The following is an 11,947-nucleotide window of genomic DNA, read 5'->3' as shown; positions in this document are numbered from 1 at the left end:
GTCTTTTCTTCTCTATTGTGGTTTTTTCGAACAAGAAAAATTGTTGGACGTGATTTTATTTTGTCGGGATTTGATTGGATGGTTGTGGTTTGCCATTGTTGTAATGTCATGTGAGTGACGGGAAGTTATTTTGATTAAAGATTATGAGGGCACGTGTGTTTTAAAATTGAAAGATGTGGACAGATAAATCATTTATAATAAATACTGCAATATTACATTAAAAATATGGATTTTGATTTCGAAAAATAACAAAGGGACACCCCAAATTTACTTTTTCATCAGTACACTGTAAAAAAAAATTCAGAATTAGTAATCACAACCTTTTTTCTTTTGTCAAATCAACTTAAATAATTTATTTAGTTTAGATAACATATAATTTTGCGATTCTGATGATTAAATTATTCTCCTTCATTGTATTAACTCACTTTTTCCATTTCAATGAACTTAAAATTTGCAACCAGGTTACTTACTTTTTTAAGTTAAACCAACAATATTTTTTTTTACAGTGTATTGTGATAGCTGAAATGGGTCCACATTTAATTCTCTACCAATCATCTGCTATTGTTGATGAATTGTGATCCAGGAGTAACTATTTCTCTTCTACACCTTTGCATTATCATATTAAATGTCAAAGCCTCAAATGTCACTTTACATCTAACAATGCGCCTGAATTTCGTCTTTAAAAGTGATTTGAAATATGATCAACTTTTTGGAAAAACGTGTGCAAATTAGCATGTTAAAATATCTTTTCGGTATACATCCTCAAGAAAACAACCCTTGTTAAATATATTTTTGTAACTCCCCCATGCTATGCTGAACTTTGTCCGTTAATGAATACGGAGACCGTTCTTCAGCCGTCGTTCTGATAAGGCCAATGCTCAGTCAAGGAAAATAATTGGCAGTCAGTCCATCATTGTGTGTGATAATTCCATTTGATACTGCCATGTCTTTTGTTTGCACCCATGCTGTTACTTTTCACACATTTATTAGCTCACCTCTGAAAAGTGGCCGAATGCTGATGGCACTAATCAGTTTTAGACAGGGCTCAAGCCCTTACATCTTCCGCATGTGGCACTTAGTTAATAGAATGATTTCATTAACCAAGAACTGACCTAGAAAATACAGTGGCATCAATTATTCTCATCTTAAAGGGGTCATATACAGTAATGCCATTTTTGTGTTAAGTTAATATGAATGTTTAAGGTCTAAATTAAAACTTTTTAATATCCTTTTATTATACTTTACACTGAAAAAAAATATTGTTGGTTTAACTTAAAAAAGTAAGTAACCCGGGTTGCCTTAAAATTTTAAGTTGATTGAACTGGAAAAAGTGAGTTAATGCAATGAAGGAGATTAATTTAACCATCAGAAACTCAAAATAATAAGTTATCTCAACTAAATAAATTATTATAAAGTTGATTTGACAAAAGAAAATATGTTGTGATAACAAATCTTGAAAATATTTTTTACAGTGATATATACCAACAGTTGTTATATATACTAACTATATATACTATATACATATATACTAACCGACGTTTAAGGGTACCCTAAAAAGGCAGATGTTGACGTATTATATTATGTTTTGGGATGAGACTGCGCTGGCCAGGCTTACTAAAATGGCAAAGCCTTGCCATATGTCACTGAATAATGTACTATCAACCAAGAGGTTGAAGCCCCCTGGTTAAGATCTATCTGTCTGTCCCTTTGTATTAGCACTTACGGGACGAATGTTGGCCTTCAGATTATTTATGGGTAACTAAATTCACCTCCCCTGCAGCACGACTTCATGCTCGCAAAACGCACAGACACATGTGTTAACACGCACACAGATAGACAAGCTTTCAGATTCCACGAATATACATCAATTTTATCACCTCTGACAGCTCATGAGTGGCCTCGATCTTTTACTTCAACATGACAGGTTGGTCCTGGTAGGGGATTCGCCAGAAGTCTTCTGTTACTAACAATGCAATAAAGTGATGACAGTTCAGCAGGACAATTTCATATATTGTGAGAGGTGCTAACGAAGTAGAGGTGACAAGTTATGATTATCTTCTTCTCAGCTCTGGTAATAATTTTATCGGAATGGTTATGTGACAATCAGATTAATATAAGCTAATTGAAACATTAACTCAGAGGGTGTGTGGATTTTAAACCTGTCTTTTTTAATTCATCAGGACTCATTCAGGCGCATTAGAATAGTTCTCAGAATAAATTGCTATTCCCTTCAAGCAGTTTAAAAATCTAACACTGATCTCATAGTAAAGATATAATGTTATTAATGACCAGTGTTGAGGAAAGTTAATGTCAAAACTAATGCATTACATAGTGTTTTACTAAAATGAACAAATTGAGGTAGTTTCTTTTTGCGTTACTTTTTCTCACCTGCATGGTCTTGCTTGCTTTTTTGCTTTTTAATAACAAAAAAAGTTATTTTTTGGCCAATGTAAAAGCCCTTTCACACAAAGTCTTACCCTCTCAACACTGTTAATGACATATTTACTGCAGTTAGTCCACCATAAATATGTCAAAAACGTGTGGCAAAGATTTTATATGCTTCACCTTTCTCATTAATCTTCTGTATCTTTATAAATAAGCCAAAGCAGGTTCCAAAAGGAATCGCTATAGTGAGGCATTTGTGTGATAGCATTGGCCTGTGATGATGATTTAGTCACCAAATGTCACATAAAGTTTGCTTTTTCTTCTTTCTCCACACACTAACATTCCCATCTTCCTCCCTGCTTTGTTTCATCAAATTTGACACAAACATAGGCTGGTAAATAACATAGTGGAGCAGCTGGATGGAAGTTTTATCAGATCCTCCAAATGTTTGGGTAACGATCTTTCAGAAATGATCACTGTTAGAAAATATAAAAACAAAAATAATGGGAAAGAAAGGGGACATAAGAAAGATCAATTGTAGAAAAAATAACTGTTTTGAATTGAAAAATAAAATGCTTTGTGGTTCTGAAATCTTAAAAAAAAATCTTATTTCTAATACAATGTAAAAAGCAATGGCTTGTCCACGTTTTGTCAAGTCTATGTGAATTTTATCATCAAAGCGTATTATTTTACCTTTAATTCAAATCAAATCATCGCAACAGTGAATAGAAGATTCCCGGGGACAGAAATAATACATTTAAACGGCCTTGTCTGATGCTACACAAAAAAGCCATTGAGATAAAGTCAATTTACGGTAATTTAATACATAATTATAATCACAAGCAGGCAGGAAATCATTTGTGATTAAGCAGCTTACCAGAACAGAATGAAACAAATCATCTGCTGTTTACTTTTGCCAGACCCTTGAAATTATTCTAGCAAAAATTAATTTACTGAAATTACAGTAAATTTACAGAAATTTTCTGTATTCGGTACAAGAAATACTTTCATATATATATATATATATATATATGCATTATGTATCACAGGTCTTCCTGACACAACACTGAATAAATACTAATATTGATTCCAGCTCACACAATCATTTAGTTATCAAGACGTCAATTGTTCTTCATTACGTTATGTGTTGCTGTTTCTCCACCTCTAGAATACAACACGATTCCCACAGACATTGATGTATGGAAGCCATTGTGAGTAAAGCAACTCCTGACCTCATATGTCTCAAGTTGTGTGCTTTTGCTATCTGGTTCACCCAGAGACCTTTATGATTGGTCAAACTGAACACTACTGTTTATCATGGTTATTGATTTGAGAAGGTCAGAGTAGGCCTATTGCTTAATTGAATGGGATGGTGCTTTTTTGAGGCAAGATAAAGGAGTGACCGATGACTTAAATCTTAATCAAAGTCTCATTATATTGTGGTCCTAAATCACTTACGACTCAAAGTTGCCAATATAGAGTGGTGCTGTTCTGGACAGGTAATCAGACAAAAGATCATTGTGATTGCTAGTGGAAACAATGCTGGCAAAAAAAAAAAAAAAAAAAAGATTTCTATACTAAAGAGTATACCAGTCATGTAAGAAAAAAACACAATATGGGACTGAATGGGTGTAGAACATTTTAGCCAATTAGTACTCTACATATTGTCTTGATATCTCTTGTTACATAGGGCAAACAACGGAAGTGACATAATACTGGAACATCAATTATCTTTTTCACTTTTTTAAATTGTAGCACAAATGCCAAAAAGAAAAAAAAGAAAAAAATAGGAAGGATTTAATAAAAAGGAAAATGACATCCCATGTTGTTATTGTTGACTAAAACAAAGTATTTTCAAAAAGTTTTTTGTTAATTGAAAAAAATCTGAAATAAAACATAAATATTATGAAAAACCTAATTAAAAAATAGAAAAAAAGAGATATAACTAGAAAAAAAATAGGAAAGAAAAAATCAGTTTCAGTATTAAAATTACTAAAACAAACTGAAATGGAAAAAAAGAAAGCTAAACAGAAATATGTATTTTTTAATAAATGCACATAAATGTTACGTGTCTGATTAGGTACTACATCTGAATTTGAACTTATGTTGCAACCGTTGACATTCAGACATAGCCTACTATATTCGCCATGTTGTTACATTGATTCTGGGTTATTTTAACCCAAAGTTGGCTCAAATATGGACAAACCCAAATGTTGGGTTAAAATGTAATTAAAAAATGTACAGTTGAAGTTGGGTAAAAATGTTAAATTCCATTTTTAATCCCACATTTGGGTTTGTCCATATTTGACCCAATTTTGGGTTAAAACAACCCAGCATTGTTAAGAGTGTACTGTTACGTGACCTACCAGTGTCAGTTGTGTCGCTTTACTGCCCTTAAATCCTCTCCCGTGCCACAGTGTTTTGGCACAATGTTTTTCCCATACTTTATAGTAGGGAAGTATTCGGACACACCGATAATCTTACAGTTAGGCACAGTTGTCTATTAAAAGAGAGCAAGACAAAAAAGAAAAACAACAGGCCAATCTGTCACTCTCTCACACTTCACTCTCAGCTGATCCTCATCACAATCAGCGCTAGCCACATCTGTTTTCTCTTCATCCTGATTTTGTCTGCTAGGCCTACTTCTTGTTAATATTCTCTCTGATTCATATTTGCTTCATATTGCTTTCTAAGGCTCGTTCCTGTATTTTCTACAGTCCCAATGTGAAGGCTGCATCCGTCGATGGCCACAGACTTTGAAGGATGCGGCTACAGCCTACTCGTCCTTCAAACGACACGGCACCATATTCTTCTCTACCATCTGAATGTCTCAACAGAAATCGAGACTCATCAGACCAGGCAACATTTTTCCAGTCTTCAACAGTCTCCAATATTGGTGAGCTCTATTTGTAGTGGAGATGAGTGGTACCCAGTGGGCTCTTCAGCTGTTGTTGTTGTTGTTGCCCATCTGCCTCAAGGTTGTGCGTGTTGTGGCTTCACAAATGCTTTGCTGCACACCTCGGTTGTATAGAGTGATTATTTTATTATTTGACACATCAGGACATGCATACAAAAGAAATCATATTTCTGGATACTCAAAGTTGGTTAAAACCTTTGTAGACATAGTTTGCATGACAGTACTACAAAAACGTGAAACCCTGCTTTCTTATTGTTGTGGGATTTATAAGGCGAGTGATCTTTCTTTTAATACACAAGTGAGATGACAAATGGTGACGAATGAGTTAAAGGGTTAGTTCACCCAAAAATGAAAATTAAGTCATTAATTACTCACCCCCATGCTGTACCAACCCCGTAAGACCTTCGTTCATCTTCGGAACACAAATGAAGATATTTTTGATTAAATTTGAGAGCTGTATAACTACCACATTGGCTGCCTAAGGGACTGGCTCTTGACGGTCAATGAAGAAAATGTTTAAATATTCCATGTGACTACAGTGGCTCAACTATAAGTTTATCAAGCGACGAGAATACTTTTTGTGCGAAAAAACAAACAAAAATAACGAATTTATTCGACTATTCCTTTTCTTCCTTGTTGGCCTGAAACGAGACTTCCTTAGATTTCCACGACGCATGAGCGAGAACTGAACTGAGGTAGTTAAAGGAGATCGCAATTCTCGCGCATGCGTCGTGGAAATCTAAGGAAGTCTCGTTATACAGCTCTCAAATTTAATCAGAAACACCTTCATTTGTGTTCCGAAGACGAACGAAGGTCTTACGGGGTTGGTACAGCATGGGGGTGAGTAATTAATGACTTAATTTTCATTTTTGGGTGAACAAACCCTTTAAGATGAATAAGAAAGTAAAACATGTGGCTTTTGAGTAAATGAAAACAAAATAGTATATTTAAATGTGAAGTTGCCGTCCAACAGGAAACTCTCGGCCACCCTTTTTAAAAAAGAATAAAAATGCCATCGTCACCAGCACAATGACTTACTGTATGGGGTAGGATAGGCCGCTAAGGATGCATTTATGTATCATTTCTTTCACGAGGAAACCGAGGGTGCATTTGTCATCGCTTTTGAATCAGGGTACACTTTGTCGCACCACGATGACGCAACCAGCCTTCGGAGGATGCAAAATTGAATTGGGACCTCCTTATTCACGCCACTGTGACGCAATTGGCCTTTAAATACAGCCTTCCGAGGATGCAGCCTTCACATTGGGACACAGCTTTTGTCTACTTTGCTACGTCTGCTTATACTGTGCTCTGCCCAGCCATCTTGGTGCTCGTGTCCTTCGACTGCTACTCAACCTGCTGCTTTGCAACTACTGGTCTCGGTCTGAGTTATCTCTGCTATCTCTGTTTCATTAAGCCAAGTCAATTGTGTAACCACCTGGCGGCGGACTGCCTTTGTTCTCTTTATTATTAAAACTTTTTTGAATCTACATTCGCTCTTGGGTCCTCTGTTTATCCTGACAGCAACCAATACAACAAAATGTCACATTATATCTCACGTAGCTTTACTTCTTATTTTAAACTTGCTTTATTAGTTTTTACTCTGAGGTAAAACTCATCTTCTTTATTTTAGTTATAAGATATTCACATAACATTCAATTTAATAAAGAGAAAAGAATCTCTAGTCAGCAGTTATTTTTCAGCTGGTTTTAAGTATTTTTACCTGCCTACCAGAGAAAATGAAATGATGGTTGTCTCCACAAATTTCAAAAGCTAAAAGTGCTGGAAGCTTAATAAAGGATATATTGGTTAGGTGTTATTGCTAAAGTTGGATTGGACAGGAGCTGCTTCCTAAGGGTCAATTAAAGTTGTTGTGATGGGCTGCAGATAAGTGAATGGTTGCCGTTATTCTATTAGCTGTTGCTGTAGAATGAAAAGGATAGCTGTTGTTGGATAGCTGTCTTACCCATAAGATGCCCATTAAACTCTTCTCCAGTCCCTCTCTATGCTTGGAATTCACTTTCTATAGGGTATCCTCCGGGTCATTTTGGCTGTTCCCATGGTGACAGGAAGCTTCAAAGCTGCAAGCAAAACCAAAGGAAGTTATTTTACACAGTCAACCTAAATATTTATGTAGGCCTATTTGTAATTTTTTTTATTTGTTGAGCGATATGGTTAGGGAATGGTTTAATTGATTTAAAAAGAGCTATATGTTGAGAATGAATGTGCGTACATGAACAGACTACAGAAAACATTAATTTGTGATGCATACACAATTGGTTTTCTAACGAAGGAAGACGCATCAAAGCACATTCTGATAATCTCACCATTCGACTGGAAAATGAAGCAACATTGACTGCACATGGAGAGTGATGACAGTGCTTGAATTTGTAAACTATTGTGTACGTCATTTAAAGTCAAATAACAATCATAAGAGTGTTCAGCTCAGGGAAACAACACAGGCTACAGTTCAAAAAGGGTAATGTGAATGGGGGACTGTAATGAGGGATAATGAGTACAAACATAATGCAGAGAGTAACCGCTATCACTGATATTAGTGATAACAAATTACTGTCCTTACCATACTCTGTATTTACTTTCCCGAGCTTTTTGTCCTTAATAGATCAATATGAATCTAATGCACTGCTATACTACATACTGCATTTCCAACTCACTGACAGACTGCTTTATGTGCGTCCATCAAATCCTCCCTGTCTGCTAGTTCACTGATATAATATGCATCTCGTCCCCTAAGCCTTGTGTATAGCATGTGGTGTGGTATCTGGGCAAACATGACATTATGGCATGTTTTGAAAGCTCTGAAGATTAGCCTCCTGGATGTCTCTACACAGCATCTATACCTCTGTGTAGCGTTGAAGCAGCTTTAGATGTCTTCTCAGTGGGGAGGAGGTTTGAACAGGATTCAATTCTTACTCTGATCAATGGTAAGGTTGAGGTTTCTAACAGGATTTTCCAAAGGTTTTCTTCACAATATCGATCTACCCAAATTTAAAACATCCTCAGAGACTACTTTGAATTAGCAGGCACAGTAAGACGTCATCACTGCTGTCAAGCCTTTTAAGTTACTGTATGGCAAACGTCAAGAATTGTAATTGTCTCATAGTTGTTGAAAATGGCCCGTTAAAGCATTTAGAGTACACTGTAAAAGATTTCCTTTAAATTTTACAGTAAAATAATGGCAGCAGGGTTGCCAGCCAGTTACTGTATTTTTTACAGTACAGTTCTATAATTTAATTTACAGATTTTTACTGTATTCTCTGATTACAGTAAAAAACTGTATTTTTAAATTGTTGTATTTTTAAATTATCTGATTACAGTAAAAAACAGTATTTTTTAAATTGTTGTATTTTTTAAAATCTTTGTATTTGCTATATCTAGAGGAAGTATGTAAAATGCAGAATATACAATATATTTTCCTGATTTCTGAATATTAATGACTGGCAGCTGAATTTTAAATGTTAATTATTTATCAACTGCATAAGCTTTAAAAAAAATAGTTTTTAAATACATTAAGTGTTGTATAACGCACACAAGTGTTGTATAACCGTGTATTTTGTATTATTTTTATTTCATTTTTATTTCCAAACTTTTTTTTAATGGACATGAAATTAAATATTTTTTTAATTACTTCAAACAAATTAGCCGTCATGGTCCTTCACACAAAGAAGAAATACGCAAATGACATTTAAAACCACAGGTTGACCAAAATGATCATAGTAAAATGGTTCTGAAAAACACAGACGCGAATGAATTTTCACCACTTCGTTACCAGAAAAAACATGTCCAAACAACAAGGACCCAAGTGAGACCAAAAAACTTGTGATCAAAAATGGAGAATAATTCAGCTCCAGATGCTGTTCCATCACAGGATGCAAAGAGTAGCTAAATAAAGATATTACGCAGTACTTTTTATGTTAGTAACTGAGTATGATTTTTTTGTGTGTGTGTGTGCTAAAAGTCATAGTTCTGTCAGGTATTTTATTTTACCATTTTCACTTTTTCAATATGTGAATTCAATAAATACCACAATTTTGTTATGATTCATCAACATTTATATGCAAAGACATTGTTTTGAGAGCTATCTTAAACAACGCTTTAAATCTTCTGTTCGAACTAATAACTATTTTCATCTCAGAATTTCTGGAAGTAAAGAGATCAGAAAAATAATATGTTGCCCGGTCTTATCTCAGTTAACAGACACACTCTCTCTCTCACACACACACTCACAGTCTGACAATCACTCTTTCGTGACCTAAATGTCAATGGGACAAAAAAAGATGCAATGTTCAAACACAAATCGGGATGCATATTTCAATTAATTACAGTTATGTTAATTAAGCTTTGATTGCAGCGTCTTTTGCATATTAAAATGCAAAATCTTACCCTGTTAAGTATGCAAAAATGTAAATATCCCAAGATTAAACATTTAGTTATATTTTCATATTCTGTTTAAATAACTAAAGAACCAAACAATATTTCTTCTATTTATTTGCAAAATTAAGTGGGAGAATTATGCTGATGTCATGGCAAATTTATAACGTTTTGCATGAGATATGAAGACATAACAGTGTAGTTAATCTACTTTACAGAGAACTAGAAAGCAACAAAAGATGCTCAGTTGTTAAAGTTCCTGTTTCAAATAAACAATATCCTTTAGTGGCCTTCATATTCATTTCCAAATGTGATTAAGTTGCAAGGTGTGAATGTTGAGCTTTAATGACTTCTTCCATTTGAAGTTGATGTTTACGGTAACCACAACTTCTTGGTCTTTTATAATTGCTATCGACAACATCATGAAAGATTGGCATGTTGAACAACCGATTGACCAACAGACTGAAATATAACAGCTAATGCCTTAGCCTTGTATGATCATGGTCCAATTTATTCATTAATAAAGAAAATAGTATAAATATGAGGTTTAAAGGATTGGTCCAAAAGCCTCACAAAATTTGTTTCAGTGTTGGTTTGAATAAAAATTTCTGTATTTGATTTGAAAGGTTTTTTTTAACACAATTAACCTTTTTTTTGCCTACACTTTTTTGAAAAATCTAGATTATGGGTCAGACCATATGGGTCTCTCTCCACTACATATTGAATCCTGGGATATCACAAAGGCACTTTTGAAAACCGTGCACACAGGTAGGGATTAGTGGATTCACTCGTGCAAATTAAAATGGAACTCAGCTGACATCTTGTAAGGTCATTTCTAGTTTGCTGTGAAAAAGAATAACCTGTATACATTAAGCATGAGCCCAGAGGCGATCCCATCTGCACAGCAAAATCTACAACAGGAAACGACTCATGTTGACACTGGTGCAAGAACTAATCTTTCTAGTTCTGATGTACTGATCATATCCTGGTTTTCCAAAGAGACATTCACCAGTAGAAAAGCTAACACACAAAACTCTTTAGGATGTACCTCAACGAATTTCCCAACGAGATGGAGTGGACATGAACTAGTCTGTGACTAGCATTTTTATGTGCACCATTCATATTTACCTATGGTATACTTTCTGAAATAAGATGGTATAGTGTCAACATCGTGACAGTAAAGTGACATCTAAACGCCTCAGCGAAGGATGAAAATTATATATTTTGTATAAACATGCTTAAAGACTTTTCAGCAGGTGATGCTTTCAGTCTCTCTAAGCAGGGAGGAAACCTTTGCCAATCATTCAAAAAAAAAAATGAATGTGAAGCAGAGGTTAGTTTGAAGAGACAGAATTGAATATTCTGCATAAACTTATCGAAAAAGGAACGAAGAATATGTTATGCAAAGCTCAACGAGGCATTCAGAGCTACTCAAATGAATGTATCTCAGATAAGCGATTCATTGGGTTGAAATTATTCCAGTCTTCAATCTTATTAATAGGATTCCATTAGGGCAAGATCCACTTTCCTGTAGAGTTTAGCTCCAAACCTGATCAAACTCAACTCCCTCTATATTTCTAGGTTTGCGTCAAATAAATCATGCAGCTGACTTGTTGCCTCGCTTCCTTATCAGGCAGTAACTTCGCAGTCAGCATTTGCACACAAATGTTACGGTATAGTCATTTCCTGCTAGAAATAACACAGAAAACATTGGTCAAAATGTTCATTTACACATACTTACCATCAAATGCAACTTCTAGACACCATCTATATTTTTTAGCTTAACTTTCATGGAATGGATATCAAAGGCAGTGAATTCAGTACATTTATGCTGCCTTCAAAAATCAATCAGGTATCTCAGGAGACAGGAAGTAAAACTAACCTTGGACTCGGATGTGCCTTGATGCCTTCATATGGTTTAATGCCTTCTCCAAAGTAAGCATTTTTCAGTTTTCGGATGCAGCCTATTAACCCAGAAGCCCTTGGTCAGCTTGTTAAGGTGTGCTTGATTAGGGTTGGAGCAAAACTCTACAGGAAAGTGGATCTCAAAGGCCAGAAATGATAGAATTCCTGAAGGATTTAGTCCTTTCTACTTTTTTTGATATTCACAAACACTGAAATACAGGTAAATCAGTCAGCGTTTTGTAAATATCATTAATGCAAAAAGTAATACAGGCCAAAAATGTTACATTCGATCAAACCATTTAGAATTGGATGGAGTGACATGCATCTAACATCTTCATTGGCTGTCGT

This window comes from Pimephales promelas, chromosome 13, assembly GCF_988280905.1.
Source record: "Pimephales promelas chromosome 13, fPimPro1.hap1.1, whole genome shotgun sequence".
In the NCBI taxonomy this organism is placed as follows: Eukaryota; Metazoa; Chordata; class Actinopteri; order Cypriniformes; family Leuciscidae; genus Pimephales; species Pimephales promelas.
The sequence above is the reverse complement of the archived record's forward strand: the minus strand, read 5'-3'. Positions refer to the sequence as shown.